Source organism: Apteryx mantelli, chromosome 6 (assembly GCF_036417845.1).
Source record: "Apteryx mantelli isolate bAptMan1 chromosome 6, bAptMan1.hap1, whole genome shotgun sequence".
Lineage (NCBI taxonomy): Eukaryota > Metazoa > Chordata > Aves > Apterygiformes > Apterygidae > Apteryx > Apteryx mantelli.
In genome coordinates this window covers 46,618,039-46,633,796 of record NC_089983.1, presented here as the reverse complement: position 1 = coordinate 46,633,796, position 15,758 = coordinate 46,618,039, and the positions used below count along the sequence as shown (strand labels likewise).

The 15,758-nt window shown below is 43.3% G+C and overlaps 1 protein-coding gene across 1 annotated transcript in view; it reads left to right on the top strand.

Annotated features, from left to right (window-relative positions):
• ZEB2 (zinc finger E-box binding homeobox 2) overlaps positions 1–14,108 on the top strand; it is a 128,805-nt gene extending 114,697 nt beyond the window's left edge. The window contains exons 10-11 of the mRNA XM_013959677.2: positions 12,818–13,053; positions 13,864–14,108. The gene's annotated coding sequence lies outside the window, so the exon portion shown is untranslated. The remainder of the gene's footprint in view (positions 1–12,817; positions 13,054–13,863) is intronic.
• The last annotated feature ends 1,650 nt before the right edge of the window (positions 14,109–15,758 follow it).

The following is a 15,758-nucleotide window of genomic DNA, read 5'->3' as shown; positions in this document are numbered from 1 at the left end:
TGTCTCAGACGTGCGCTTATTTTCCCACTGTTCTTACTGGACGCTCTAACCATGCAAAAATTTACACATATGCTCAACTCGAGCACATGAGTAAGCCCGGGGGAATTACTTAACATGTGATTTCAAGTTTTTGAATCATCAAGGCCTTAGTTACCACAATGGCTACTTTAAAAAGTCAGGGTACCACCATGGCCCTGCAACAGCATGTAGCTTTCACCGTAAGGAACAGGTTTTCTCATTCATATTGCAATAGAGGAACATTTTAGGGCCCAAATCTGCAAACACTGAAGTCTGTGAACAGCTGACTTCAATTCACTTGAGCAAGGTTATTTGCTTGCACGATGAAAGCAAAAGCAGGACCTCACTGAATGACTCATCATAATTTTAGGGTGACAACATTGAAATCAAAGGATTGGTCTGCGAGCTCAAGTGAGATACAAATGAAGGCATTCATTTGTACGTGCCCAGCCAAATGGAAAAAGGGATATTCATCCTCAACAAGGATGGTTAAATATTTTTACCCAATAGAGTATTCAGCAAATATTACACTATTTTCAAACATAATAAAAAGCTCTCCTTTTATATTTTCACCCAGCCCTACTAGCAAATGAGATAAGAGCCTTCGACGTATTTTGGAGATTTGGTTGACAATTAATGAAGCTATAAGTGTTTGAAAATCCTGTACAGTGCATGTGCAGGCCACTGGCTCCAGACATACATCTACAATCTGGAGTTGTGCAGCCTGAAATAAACACAGCTGTGTTTATCTCAATGTGTGATCCCATGTACATGGTAGAAAGTTCAAATAAATGCACTCAGTGCGATGATGCTGTAAATGCAGCGAGTGCATTTGTCAGATGTGTGATGATGCAATCGCTTAAATAAACAGACTGAACTGTTTGTTTGAATCCTGAGCTACAGAGACATAAAAATATATGTACATTAATTGAAGCCAATAAAAAGAAATCCAGAACAGCTCTAAGGTTTTAATTGAACCATAACTCAAAATTAAGAAAATTCGGTTGTTGTTCTTACACCCAGAGTAAACAAGTCCTTCTGTGCATTAGTATTCAGCATATGGTATAATTTTAAAACAATAATAGAATAATCTAAGAAATGGCTATCAGTTCTGGTTTTAGTGGACCAACCCTAGTTTTTCCTAAGATGGCCCCTTGTCTAGGACCAGCTCTGGAATCCATAGGAGATCCCCGATTTTTCTTCTCTTCAACCAAAGAGGTAGTTATTGTACAGATAAAATATATTTATTTCAGATATGTCATTTGTTCCATATTCAACAGAGCCAGTAGTCTAGAAGAATGAGTTTTTGATGAGCTGAAGAATATTTGTAGGAAATAGAAAAACTGAATGTAGACGCTATCAATCAAAGCTGTTGTTCTACTCAGAGTGAACATTGGCTCGGTGTTTCACTGTAAACTCATTCAGAACACCCAGTTACTGGAAAAAAAAAATAAAAATCCTCAGCTTGACAAATATGCAATAGTTACTGATGAGTCAGGAGTTGGAAGTGGTGACTCCACTATACACAATTAAAAAATGTTACTTTTCAATATTGTCTGACTGTTCTGCAACCCTGAGTAACTTCACTACAAAAATGTTCTAAAGCTCTTTTATTTTTCTTAAGCATATTCAGTTTGAAAACACAAGATGTACAAATGGTCTCAATTATGGTTATTGTAGAATTAGACCATCAAATATCTTGACTTATGTGCTTTAAAATCTTGCCCAAAAGATGGCACTAACATTGTTTTTAGTAACATATATTGGATATAGATTTAATTCTTTCCCTATGCGAAAGTATTTTCAAAATGGTCACAAGTATGCGTTGGAAGAACCTGCGTAATGTGCACTACTATTCCAGCTAACAATTGCTAAGCACAAATTAAACTTACTTCGTGTTAGGACCATCAAGCACCGAATATAGAAACTACTGCTGAACCAGAGGTATCTGTCAAAGCACAGAGACACTGAGCTGTGAAACCCACATCCCAAGCAGGACTATTTAACTCTATGTGATGTGCCATACAGCATACCGGAATGGTATCATACATTTAAGTCATACGCTATTAAATCTCTTGAAAAGTTTGCTAAGACTAGATCAACTTCATTGAACAATTTATATCTGATTTAAAATATTCAAAGAAGTATTACACTGTTGAATTTTATCATCAGTAATTTATTTCAAGTTTTAAAATATTTAAATTATATGCTGTATAAGGAATGGCAAATAGCTTGCCTGCCTTTTCAAGCAGTGGAAGCACCTATTTACAAGACTTTCACAGTCTACGTTAATTTGGTTTATTTCTAGTATGCACCGAGGCCATCTTTCTTCTTTTCTAACCTGATCTAACCTGATCATGTCTATGGGTTTGAAGAGGGGGGGCCCCAAAAGAGTTAAAAACGGGCCAGTGACCTGGCAGGAAACCAAGCATGCGACAAGCAGAGGACTTGGGTGGAACTGCTATAATTTGCTGCAACAATGCAGAGAGAAAAAATTCAGTCTTGCTCTCACTGAAGCCAGTAAGAAAAAAAAAAAATCTCAAAAAGAGCCAGGTCCAGATTTTAGTATTGTGAGCTTCTTCTGAACATTTGGTTATTTTGGTTTCCATTTCATGCTCCTTTCATAACAGCATAACTCATCGAGCTTCTAAAACGCTCAGGTACACGAGGGGTGAGTTGGAGAGTACATCTGTATGTCATAGACTAGGTGAGTGACAGTGTCCCAAAACCTGTAGAATGGTTATATCCAAAAACGCCAAAAGCATAAATAAATAGCTTTTTCAAAATGTTTTTGCATTTCTCTTAAATGAAGAACACTGTAAAAGACTAGGTGGAAACGGGTCAAATTCACTTACGTTGCTATCGTTAGCATTGAGTCAGGAATGCTGGCCACAGATGACACCTTACCTTGCTGCAAGAACATACAAAGAAGGTCCCTACCTAAAGAAGGGAGATGCTAAGATACTGCGATAAAAACTGAACACTAGTTAAAAACAGAGAAAAGAGCACAAGAAGATAATGAGACGAGCCAGCCGGCATGATAGGTATGCCTAAATTATTGCCGAGTCTTTTGTAAGCATCATAATAAAGGGAAGATTTAAGGGACATTGTAGAGAGAGCTTGAAGAGAGAGCTGGGAAACTGAATGTAAAGGCACCAGATAAATGAAAATGAGAGGTAAAGAGGAGCAACATTGTGATAGGTCTTGAAGTCAAACAGCTTATGCCCTGTGCAGTCAAAATAAGGGATGTTAGGGGATCCAAGAGAAAGGTAAAGAAAACTGCAAATAAGGCAGAAGACTGTTCAGCATGAAAGTCCAAATCACCCAGGGTTACACATGAGAGAGTCCCAGAAATCAGATGCAAACGAGAAGTATGATAATGAAAGGAAATCAGGTTGCAGGATGAAAGGAGAGCAGGTGTGGATGGAGAAGTGCTTAGAGGGAAAAAAGAAAGAAAGGAAAAAAAAAAAAAGATGGGGCAGGGTTTGGAGGCAACCAGCCAGAGGCCAGAGGCTGAACACCTGCGCCAGACTGCCAGAGCAGGAAAACAGTGAACGTGGAGACCTTCGTGCGGGAGAGCAGCAGGGGATGCCAGCTCCGAGAGAGACGGCCAGCGGAACAGGAGATCGATGGAGAGCTCACGGCACGCTGGAAGGGGAACGCCGCTGACAGCGGGAGATGCCAAACGGAAATGGAGCCAAGAAGGTAAACAGACACGTGGTCTGGAGGGACAGCAAAGAAACGTGGAGGTGGCAGCATGGAGAAATGTGGAAGGTGGAGAAATAGCTAGGACTGATATAAGGATGCCGGTGCAATAGGAAGGTCAGGAGCACACGCACCTACGGGGCTCGTCGTTGTGGGAGCCACGCAGCAGCTCTCATCTGGGGATCTGCCCTCGCTCCTGTCGAATTCAGCCCCCAAATTAGGAAGAGAGGGAGTGCGAATTAAGCCGATGTTGATGCATATACAGCTTTTCGCTCTGAAAAGATGCACCACAAATGAAGAGGGTGAGGAATTGCAGGAGCTGCCCCAAAGCACATTTAATACTTAACACCACTTCTTTACGCAGTCTAAGTAATTTATGTGCCCAGCCTGCTGCCCTTCTGTTAACAAAACCCTTCCTGCGTCGGTTTAAGAAACGCGGGGAAGACAAGCTTCTCGGGGAGTGGAAGACCTAACCACTCACTTTTACTTTTTGTTTTAGTTTCCCCGAGACAGAAGAATATTTCCTTTCTAGACTTGGTATTTTTGTTGTTGTACCTGGAGCACATCAAACTTTATAGCCTCCTTCAGCTTTATTTTTCTTTGTGGAAGGAATTAGTCAGGGAGAAAAGAGAAGTGAGGACCTGTGACCACGCCGCAAAATTGTTACAGAGGCATCACAACGAAATCGGGGAATTTACAAAAGTGAAAAATTAGATACAGCTACCGAGTCCGCCAACCACAGGTGGGTTCTCTAACGTTAACATAAAACCCCTCGGTTAGGAGGAATCAGGAGAGCATGGCACCAGTTATTGTAAGCGGCCATCGCTACTCCCGTTGAGGCTCTGCTCAGTCCACGAGAAAAAATAAACAAAAATAAAAGTCTCGCACCGCGTCGGAAGGGACTGAAAACCCCCTCGCAGCTGCTGGGAAACTCCCCGCCCTTCCCACGACGCTCTCCTCGCACGCAGGATTTTCTGTGCTCCGGCCCGTCAGCTAATCTAAACACGACGAGCTGCTGCTGCTGCGGCGGCGGCTGCTGCTGCACGGCGCTAGAGGTGCGAGGTGCCTGCAGCTCGGCTCGGCATCGTACCGCCGAGCGGCCGCGCAGGAGGACACCCGAGAAAAGTCTCCCGTAACAGGGTGCCGAACCCTAGCAGGCCTCCGCTGCCCCTTCCACCCCCGCTTAATGAGTTTTTCAGAAAGCGGAGGGAGCTGCCGCGCTAACGCCGGGACCTGGACGACTTGCGGTAGGTGCTACGCATGGTAGTGCTAGTAGCAGCAGGAGTGCCATGAATATGGAAGCGGGGAGCTAACAGGAGGAAGAGACATTTGGAGAGAAGGATCTTGCTCAGCTCCTCGTAACAAAAACCAGTTTTAAAATCTTCGGCGGCGAAGCAAATGGGTAGGGTGTCACTGGTTCAGCTGAAAACTCACTTGCACCTTATGGTCACCATCTGTGGTGCGGAACGTTTTCAACCTTGACAAAGCAGATTTGTCCGAGGATATTTCCTCTCTTTGAAATAAGAGAATTAGCTGTGGTAAAACCGGAACCTGTGTTGGCACATCTACACTCAGGCAATCTCTGGAAAAAAGTATATCACGGCAACAAGCGTCTGGTTGCCAACCTGTAAAAAATAACACCCCGCCACCCCCAGCCAGCTCCAGCTGTGTCAGCGCTGAGCAGCACCAAAGGCCACTCTCTCTTCCTCCTCCTTCTCAAAATATGAAGTGCCTTGTTAAAAGCCTATGAGAAGAAAGCAATGTGCAGCAGGTGGTAACATCTGGGCCCATCTAACTCGATCCTAAACGGTTTGCTCCCAAGCGCTCTCGGCGAGGAAGCGGAAAGAAAATCCGGGAGTGAAAGAATGAGGGCGGGTGGAAGAGGACAAGGGCAGAGGCTCCTACTCAGACCTTGGGCAGGGATGGAGGAAGATCTTCAAGCCAGCGAACCGCTCGCTCTTTCTTGCTCCGTCTCGGCGTAACCGCCGTGGGAGAGTTCCCCCGAAGCCCAGCGAGCTGACAAGCACAAAAATCAACATGTGTTTCAGATATGTATGCGCGGCCGTGCTTTCTATCACTGTTGAGATGGAAAAGACCACAGAAATATAAAACATAGAGGGTTTTCTTTTGATTTGCCCTTCATTTAAGAATTCGCCATTGGCTGTAATTGCATTCATAATACTGCTGCATTTGTGTATTTTTCAAAGAACTGAGTGAATAATCCAAATGATGGCTTTAGCTCTGGACAGAGCCTTTAATTTCAAGTCATTTAACATTTTAATAATTCTATAAGCATTGCAGGTTTCCTATATCAAGCTGGATGGGAGCACTGGAGACCTTTGGTTCCTCTCTCTTTCTGCTACAATTTTCCAATGTGACTTTGGGCAAATCATTTAATCACCCTCTCCTTCAGTCCCCGCAGCCTGCAAACTGGGATAAAATAACTGACTTATCTCAAAGGTATATCGTGAGGATAAATTCATACCTGTGCACGACAGCACACCGTGTTTTGGAGGGGGCACAAAATACTTGTGTGAATGGATAGATCCATTAACCAAACACTTTAGTCCTTTTTGCTTCTGAAGAGATAGTGTGGTTTTACTTTTTTCTGGCCACAACCCTGAATGTCACAGGCGTTTTCAAGTTTACTTTTGAAACCACAAGGAAGTACACTGACAATTACTACTATAGCTAAACGCTAAAATTTTAGTTTATAATTTGGTTGTTGCTTGTTTCTTGAATTTTGCTTCTTCCCCGACTCTCCAATTTTTTCCCCATAAAGAGGTGGGATCCCAGGGAGTTGCACTTCGGCAGAGATAAGTAGTGTTGTTGGACTAATGAGAATCCAATTAACATAGTCAAATTTAACCACTTAATTCCCAGCTCTGGTATGCGACGTCACACGCTCCAGTGACACAGGAAGCGCCGAAATGTGAATTAAGCATCATTAGCTAGAGACAGAGAGTGGAGACGCAGAATGGCAATCGTCTGCTTGCAGAAACCACAAGAAAGGGCATAGCTCTCACCATCAAGAGCTTCCTATGTAACACTGGCCTTTAAAATGTGTGACAGTGACTCAGAATGAGGAACACAAGAAAATCTGCCGAAAAGGCAGTTTGTCGCAATGTGGGATCCGTTTCTTCAACAGCTATAACCTCAGTTTCCTGATTCAGCAACTTTGATGCCTATAAATTAAAGAAATAAAGTGAAATGGCAACATGTTTGCATGGAATGGAGGTGAAAACGGGTCCGAAAGGAAAGGCACTTTGGCGGTCAGGAAATATATTGTAATGTCCCTGTAATAAAGATCAGCGTTACTAGTGAAGTTAGGAGAACACTTACATGGTCATTAAGTTTATTGAAGCCTCAGCAAGAGTCTAACACGGGCGAAGCGTTGGCCCGATTGAAGTCGGTGGCAATATTCCCAAGCTCTCCCCAAGTGTTTTTAAAGTGCCCAAAGCCCAGCGCCAGGGCTCAAAACAAAAATCAAAATAAAACAGATAAATAATAAATTAAATAACATAAGTTAAAGCCTCCTGGAAATGAAAACTGATTAGCCAGATTTCACAGAGGGTTTCAATTAAGGCTGTTTCTCATTTTTGTTTATCTATATTTAATACTGATAAATAATGTTATTTCATTACAACTCTCTGAAGTGCATTTCCAGTATTTTTTTAAAGGGATAGTCAAGCTTTAAAGAAAATCCTCTCCTATGGTACAAGTAACACACAAGGTTATTAAAATGGCAAAAGCCCATTTGTTTTTCTCCACTAACGAAGCTTGTGCGTTTTCCATACTCTGTTTCTTCCCCCTACCTTGCAGACGCGTGACAGGGAGCTCTACTAAGAATTCCCATCTTCTCCCTATGTTGAAAACCTCCAGATTTTGGCTACTGCTGAGCTTAAACAGTGTACTTCACAATTCATTTATTTACCCTCAAAGATAAGACGGGGGGCCTGAGAGGACCAATTCGATAGCTTCTCCTCTCGGATGGACCACGTGCCCTGGAGACCTGAGGACGAGAAGAGCACTGCCATGCAGCTTCCCTCCAATGGGAATAACTTCCCGAAAAGGGTTACGCTGGGGACCTCGCTGCCTCCTCTCCAGTCGTTCAGCAGCTAGGGCAAGCGTATTTCTTGGGCCTTCCAAGCTGTCTCCTCCATAACTGCTCCTCTGCCTGGCACCATCAACCTGGAGAACCAGCCAGGGCCTCAAAATGCCGTTCTACAACTTTTGTCTGATAGGAGAAGCAAAAGGATTCGCAGCCGCACACCTCTCCTGACACCGTTACCAATGTTTACATCTGACCCAGTCAAAGGCATGCATTTGCAGAGAAAGGATGCCAAATATTCGAGCGCCACCTCCCACTCACCACTCACCGTCCTTAGGAGACGGCAGCCAGCAATAGCGAGCCCTTACCTGCTACGCAAGACCCCCGTCCTACGCGTTCTTACACAATAAACGGCAGAAATCTCCCGGTTTCAGAGGTTCAGAGCCTAACACCAAGTCTCGGCAGGTGGAGAGCTCCCTTGCCCACCTGCTCTCCAGTTAAAAACCCCACCGGGTGAAGCGGGGCAGGACACCAACAGGCAGGGGTGAGCAGCCACAGCTCGAGCCCAGCCACACACCGGGCTTTCAGCAATGCGGGAAGCTGCACTGCCTTTTACAGACCTGCTTAGCGCTCTTTAATTGTGCTAATTTAATCCAGGTGTCCTCTACAGCAACCCCTGTCTTCAGCCCAGGGAAAAGGGGGGAGACAGCGAGGAGAAAACGGGGGATTTTCTCTGTTTGTGCATGTGCAGAGTTCAGAGCAGGAAACTCGGTTACAAAGACGTAGGGGCGCCCAGAAAGAAGGTGCAGCAACTGCGTGCCGAAGATGCGTTCGCAAGGCGCTAGGAAAGGCTTGCTGCCAGGCCGGCTTCCAGGAGAGCAGCCCTCCTCTCCCGCCCCGCGACACGGCTGGGCCAGTCAGCGCCCGCGGCGGGATCGCTGAGGGATCGGGCGGAGGAGTTAAAAAGACCTGTGGAGGCTGGGGCTGGGGATGGAGCTGGGATGCTTCTGCTGTGGAGACTGTGCTCAGGATCTGTCTTGCTTTGGAGAGCAGTGATGGGTTTATGTTTTACAGGCAACTCGCTTATCAGTGGTGGCTTCAAGGACAGGGATGCTGTAAGCTGCCAAAGCGTTTTGCTTGCAGGACTCTGAAATGGAAAGGACTGGGATTTCCTTTAAGTTCGGAAGAGGCCAGGTGACTCTCCACTGCATAATGTAGCCATGCTATGACCAAGGGCATCTCAGTGAGGTGCTTTTTCTGAACAAATGTGTGTGCTGAAGTAGGCAGGTATGAATGTTTTGCAGGAGCTCCTATATTTGTATAACTACACCGGCAACTAAATGGGTTACCTTCAGGAGAGGTGCTGGTGGCACTGAGCTGCAGCTACGTGGTGACGCTTAGCGCTGCTGGTGTCCCCAGCTTTCATGCTGGAATTAACGTTGCTGAACTAGGGTGAGCCTGTTTCTCAGCCGAAATGTAGCCACTTTTTCCTGCCCCCAAATTTTGTCCAGTTGTCTATTTGTTTGGCAAACTGAGCTGAGCAGCTTCTCCAGCTGGGCTGCTGGATATCTGGAGGACTAAGTGTCTGTGAGCAGATGGGAACACTCCTGTGTTTCTGCCTGAAACTCTCCAGGACCTGACGGGGTGTCACAGGGGTCAGTATGCTAAAGGAGAGACACCCAAAGAACCCCATAGGAAATGCAGCTAAAAGTGTTCTTTTTCATTCAGTCTGATTTCTCAGCCTGAAACCCAGGTCTGAATCTAACGATTCCCTTGCACAGAAAGGAGGAAGAGATGAGGGTGGCGTGTGCCTGCTCACTTTTACGGCTCTTTGCATGTCCTGCTTCTCCAGCAAGCACAACATCTGGGATTTACAGTCACCTTAGTCTCCAGTTTCAATCGCACATCTTCAGCGAGAGCCCCCTAGCCCCCGGGACAGAGGCGAGGCTCCAGGCCTGACATCAGGCACTGTGCAAGACTGCAAAATTCCTGGGGCCAGAAGAAGAAAAAGCAAAAGGACATATGACTTCGGAATTCAGTGCTGAGAGCACTCACAGGGACGGGGAAACCCTGGGCTGTGATTCTTGTGGCCTGCATAAAGTAATATTTTTCCCAGTTACTATAAATGCCTATGTCCTGGGAGCAGTGACTAGAGCTGAAATTTTCCTGTTCCTACATGCACGTGCTCATCGCTGGGCAGCAGGGTCATGCTCCGCAGCGTTATTCTGTGCCGTTACAGTTACAGGCATCATAATCCGTGTCTGCACCAGGCACACTCAAGTCCAGGGTAGACAGAAAATTGACTAAAGAAAATTAAGCTCCACCTTGATGTCCCACTTTTCTCAGGCTATGTTTTTGCAACTTCGTAGCAGATGGTATGTCTTAGGTATATCACTTTGGAGATGCCAAGTGATGCACTCTCTATCAGTGTTTTTATTTAATGAGGAGGGAAATTTTGACTCCTACTTACACTTGGGAAGCTGCAACATGGAGACAGGTGTGATGCTATTTCGTACTGCTGCATCATCTACCCAAATGCTCATAATGCTCTATTTTTAACCTAGACACTATTACACCTAGACACTATAGAGCTATTAATTAGGGAAACATATCTGGGTGCCTCATACAAATCCTGGAGGCTACAATGGTGTATCATAGCACCTTACAGTTAAAAGTAAGTTGGTCTGCACGATGACGATATCTCCTTATGTCTGACAAACTAAAGGCTGCAGGTAAACAGCAGCTGAGTCATGACAGAGTATGCGATTCCATCCCAAAGTGCTTTACATGCGCGTCCAGGCAACACACTTAAAAGGAGCCATTTCACTTAAATCTGATGCCTCTAAAGTGAAACATGGAAACTATTAAAGGGCTCTGTGGAACTTGGTGACGGCTTTGCTTCTCGCTGCAGGAGGACAAATATCAGGATCTAATATTGTATGATATTATAAGGTAATAAAAGAAATGAAGCAAGGTACAACTGAATAAGGAAGAAAAATACAAGTGATTGGGGCGCAGCTGCTGTCTTTGAAATGTGATGTAGGCGACCGGATTGCACACAACTACTCCTAATATGCCACTACCTTTTGCCATTTATAGATAACTAAGTCCTGGGTTTTACTTGTTGTCTCTAAAGTGGCAGAAATATTTTCCACTAACTGCACATCAGATCACAGATGCAAAATTTATGGTGGACTTCTATTGTAAAATAGATGCGATCCAACCTTCCTGCTTTGTAGGATCACAACAGAGGATTACTTTACTGGTGCAAGCTACCTTTATTTCCTTTTTCACAATAAAATCCGTCTGTCTGAGAATTTAGACTATCTGTCTGAGAATTTAGACTTTTGCTGTCACATAGAAAATATTTATCAGTGAACCAATTTTCTTTTGTATAAAGACTTGATTATCAAATCAGCCAAATTCCATCAAGGGTTCTTGAAAATCAAATACTTGTCTCTTAGGTCTCCCTCTCCCACTTCTAAATAAAAAGGTGGAAATTTTTTTTCCAGAGGAAACTGAGTGAGGTTCAGCCATGTCATATCAAGGAAGATGACGCCTGTACTGACCTCACTGGGCCTTCAGCAACAGGAATGAGAAAACTCTTCACAGTGTAAATTACCCCTTGGAAAATGCAGCAGAAAGGGCAGAAAACGTAGAGAAATAAAAAAGGAACAACAACAAAAAAACACTAAAAAGTAGTAAAAAAAAAGTAGTAATCAACTGAAAGTGCTGAATAAAGAAATCATTCTGCTTGAAGAGCATAAAAGCCATTACCAAAGCAAATTACGCATTTGCTGTCACTTAATATACCCCTTATTTTCCCTTAACCAAGCAGGGGTACAAGCAACTTGGGAGTAAACCAAAAACATTGGCCTGTAGTCTGCTGCCTCGGATGGGAGGCCCCCCGGTGCCGCACCAGCCCTAATAAAGGGTCGGCTGAGGCTGATCAGGGTGGCTGGGTCCTCTTGAGAAGGAACGAGAAAAGCAGCCTGGCCCTGCCTGGCTCCCTTGGAGCTCGCCCGAAGCTGCGACGGCAGGACTGAACTGGATTTCCAGACCTTTCGGCTGTGGTACAGTCAAATAATAAGCAATGCCCTGGCAGTTTGTGCCAGGTTCTTGCATGCGGTCACCGGTTACTGTGTGCGCCGGCATTTCAGCTCTGCACCCCACTGTGCCTTTCAGCATCCTAATCAGCTCCGCAACTGTAGGAACTGATTTTAATCTAAGAAATCCCAGACGTTTCCAAAACAGATTATTCATAACTTGCTTCCCTACATTTCTAGATGAGAGTACAGAAGCAGAGCGATGACCTAGGAAAGAGGAACCCGCTGAGGTTGTCCCGTCCTCCTCCTCCCGTGTCCTGCCACCGCTTCACCTTCCTCCTTGGTGCAGACCACTCCATGCTCCTACGACCGGGAACGGTGGCTAGCCCTCACACTAGGAGATCTCAGGGACGCTTAAAGAGGTTTAGCCTGTGAAATGTCATCAGTTCTCTGCATCCTGGCCCTGGGGTGGTGAAATATTTAGTTCCCCCACACTTCCATGAAAGCTTGCAAACAGATGTAATCTAGGCTCAGTAAACATTAGAGACTTCTTTTTGTATTGCAATTTAAATTAATTCTTTGACCTATACATTCATTTGCCATAGTAGGAATGAACATTACAGACTGAACATTAGATATTTATGTTCATTTAACAATGTGTAATAAGCTATTGGGGCTGATTTTGACATGTACATTGAAATTATTGCTTTTTTATCAATGTCATGGTACATTTGTCAGCAGAGAATGATAATTGTATTGCTATGTATATAACTGATGTTGTAGTGTGACACTCTCTACACTGTGCACAAATTGAATACATTTCATCTTAAATACAAGCCCATTAATTAAAATCAGAGAGAAATAGAGAGATAATTTTAAACTGCCACCTATGGAGTGTCTCTGAGCAGCGTCTTTTCCAGTATCTTCATCTTCTCCAGTAAACAACTTGGAGTCTCGCACAATCACCTCCTCATTTATTTATTTTTCATTTTTATAGGATGAGCAAGAAAGCACAAGATCAAAGGCAAGAAGGTCTGAAATCAAGGGCACGAGAAGTAGGAGGACAAAGAAAGGCTGACAAAGCTGCTGTAAAAGAATGAGAGCATATTTCTGTATTACAGCAGGCATCAAGTAGCATCTGCTATAGTTATGGTGACACGAGTAGCCTTCGTTCCACTCCTTGCTTTTCACACACTAGTAACTTGGACAAATGCACTGCATATGTGGACACAGGTAGTCATCTGTACCTTTCAAAAGTGTCCCGCCAACTCTGAATTTTAATTACTTTTAACTTCTGCATTAATTTTCTCCCAACCTGGCTGCTTTTTCAGAGCAAACAATGAACCAAGTTTTAAGAAAAACAGGTTTAAAGCAAGAAATCCTTTTAAAATGGCAAATCTTAACTCGTGCTTACTAGAATATACAGGATTATATGCACAAGGAAGAAAATACTTAGGTAAGTCAGTAACAGCATTGAAGATCTAGGAAGGATTTCTCTGCCATAGTTTAATGGAGATCATAAGAGATAGAATGAGTCACACCATACCTGAAAACTAATTGACCATTATCTCAGTGTGATGATCATTAACATGAAGATTTTCTGAAGTTCAGGTTACAGAAGCAGTTATTTTTACCAACTGACCAAAGTGTAATAGAACTGTACTTAAAGCTATCAGCGGGAAGGTGCAATAATCAATGTTTGCCTCTTTTGGCGGAGTATAAAGAACAGAAAAAGGAATTGTACGTTACCCAAAAGTAAAACCCATTACTCAGGAGTTTTCTATGTCATATAAAACCTCTATGTCACAGCTTAAAATAAGGCAAAATGAAGACTGGTGAGAACGAGACCAAGCAGTGCAGGATGAGGGGCCAGGTGCTATTACGGAGAAGCTCTAGATCCGTAATCAGCTAAGGGCCTAGACTGGGTGTTATGGATAAAAGTAAAGATGCAGTATCAGCAGTCAGACCAGAGACAGGGCAAGATATAGCACAGAAGTACTTGTCAGACATCTTACCAAATTGATCAGGATTTTCCCTTAGCAGCAGAAGCCGAACCTGCATGACGATACTCCTGAAAGTTCAGCAATGATGACAACAAACCACAGCGCTCAGTACAGGAAGGGACGGGCAGAGTGGGAGTAGCACGCAGAGACGATCCCCCTCCTTCGGAGGCAACGCAGACACCTATGAAAACTGAAACAACTGTACTGTGAATGTGTGGACTTCTTTGCTATTTGTGCAAATGTGTTATTGTGGTGTTTCCCTAAATAAACGTTATTTTCCCTTCCCCTGAGTGGTTTTCCTTGTTTTAGACGTAAACTCATGATTTGCAAAGAGGGGAAGCACTGCCACATAAGGGTGCTAAGGAAAGTAGTTGCCTTTTCTCGGCTTTTGGTATAAAGGTGAAATGATTTTTATTAATTTCAGAAGTACCCCTTGTTATCTGAATCCGCCCACTTTTGCTTCCAACAGTACCTGTCAGAAGGGCATGAACTTACCTCAAAAGATGATAGTGTCTTGCTGACTGATTCCTGCTGCAACAGCAAGATTTCCATTTACTAATAACAGTACTAATAGACAGCAGTTGGACTAGTTAGCTATAGATAAGCAGATTTTTCTGCCTTTTCATTCACTTGCACAGATGGAGACAAGAAGCCCAGTTTAGCTTTTAAACATGCGAGTGTGGCTGAAGTTGCTTTTCAACTTGAATGAACTGTATCCTCTCCAAGTATTTTGCAAATTGATGTGACCATGCTTCACCATTACTCAGTAATATATTCTGCGCTAATAGCTTGATCATTTACAAGGCTCTCTCTAGTTTATCGTGCAAAAAATATCAAAAGGCAAGCATAATCCAGGAAAGATCCTGTTCTACTAACAACTCCACAAACAGCCTCATGTAATTTTTTCCAGAAATGACTCAAAAGATCACCTACTAGTATCCTGGCTAGTACAAAATATCTGCTATTAGACAAAACTCATAGCAAGGCGCTCCAAAACAGCACAGCTGAGAACAACTGATGCCTGCTTTGCTTTGTAACCTTCCTTTCCCTAGCACCTCTTACAGCAGCACATGTGAACTTCCCCATTCTTGTCAAATCTTTCCGGTTTAAGATGAGTAGTAGTGCCAGAATCCTTTAGAAGAATAACACTTAATGCAGGATTACTGCAATAAAGATCTTATTAAATGCTTTTATTTGCAAAGGTTAACAATGACAGCTATTCAGCTGCATATATTTTCAAAATGGATATTAATCTAATTCCACAACAATTTGAGTTCCTCTTCTTCTTAATGTATTGTATCTAAAACAGGAAATTTTATCGTATTTGGAGTGTAATTCATTATTTAAGTTACCATTTATCTAGACCATTCTGTTTAATTGCTAAGACTCACCTCATCTCATGTAAAGTACGTACATCTTCCACTTCCACTGACTGCAATTGCTGCACCTTTTTCATCTTATCTTAATTGATTGTGTTGTGACAGTTCAGGTTTAAATACAGAGCTAGAAAAGACAGAGTGTTCTCATAGATTTTTAAGGCCATTATAGTTCTCTAACCTATCATCCTGTGTAAGGCAGATCACAGGCATTTACACAGCCTCTTTCAATGTTGAGTTATTGAGCCTACTGCTCAATACCTTGTGGCTGAGCTAGAACATATCTCTAGGAAGCTTTCCAATTTTAAAGACTTCAAGCGACAAAAATTCTCCCACATCCCATGTGTAGTATCCCAATGCTAAATTGTTCTAACAGCTAAACTGTCTGCAATGTTAAAAATCTGCACCTCATTTCTGATACAACTTTTTCAGCTTCAGTTTATAGATAGAAGACTGTATCACACCTATATCTTCTGATTAAAAGGACTCCTAGAATGGTGTATCTTCTCCTGTTTATTTAATGTGCTCAAATGTAGCCTGAAGTAAGTGGCGTGTAACT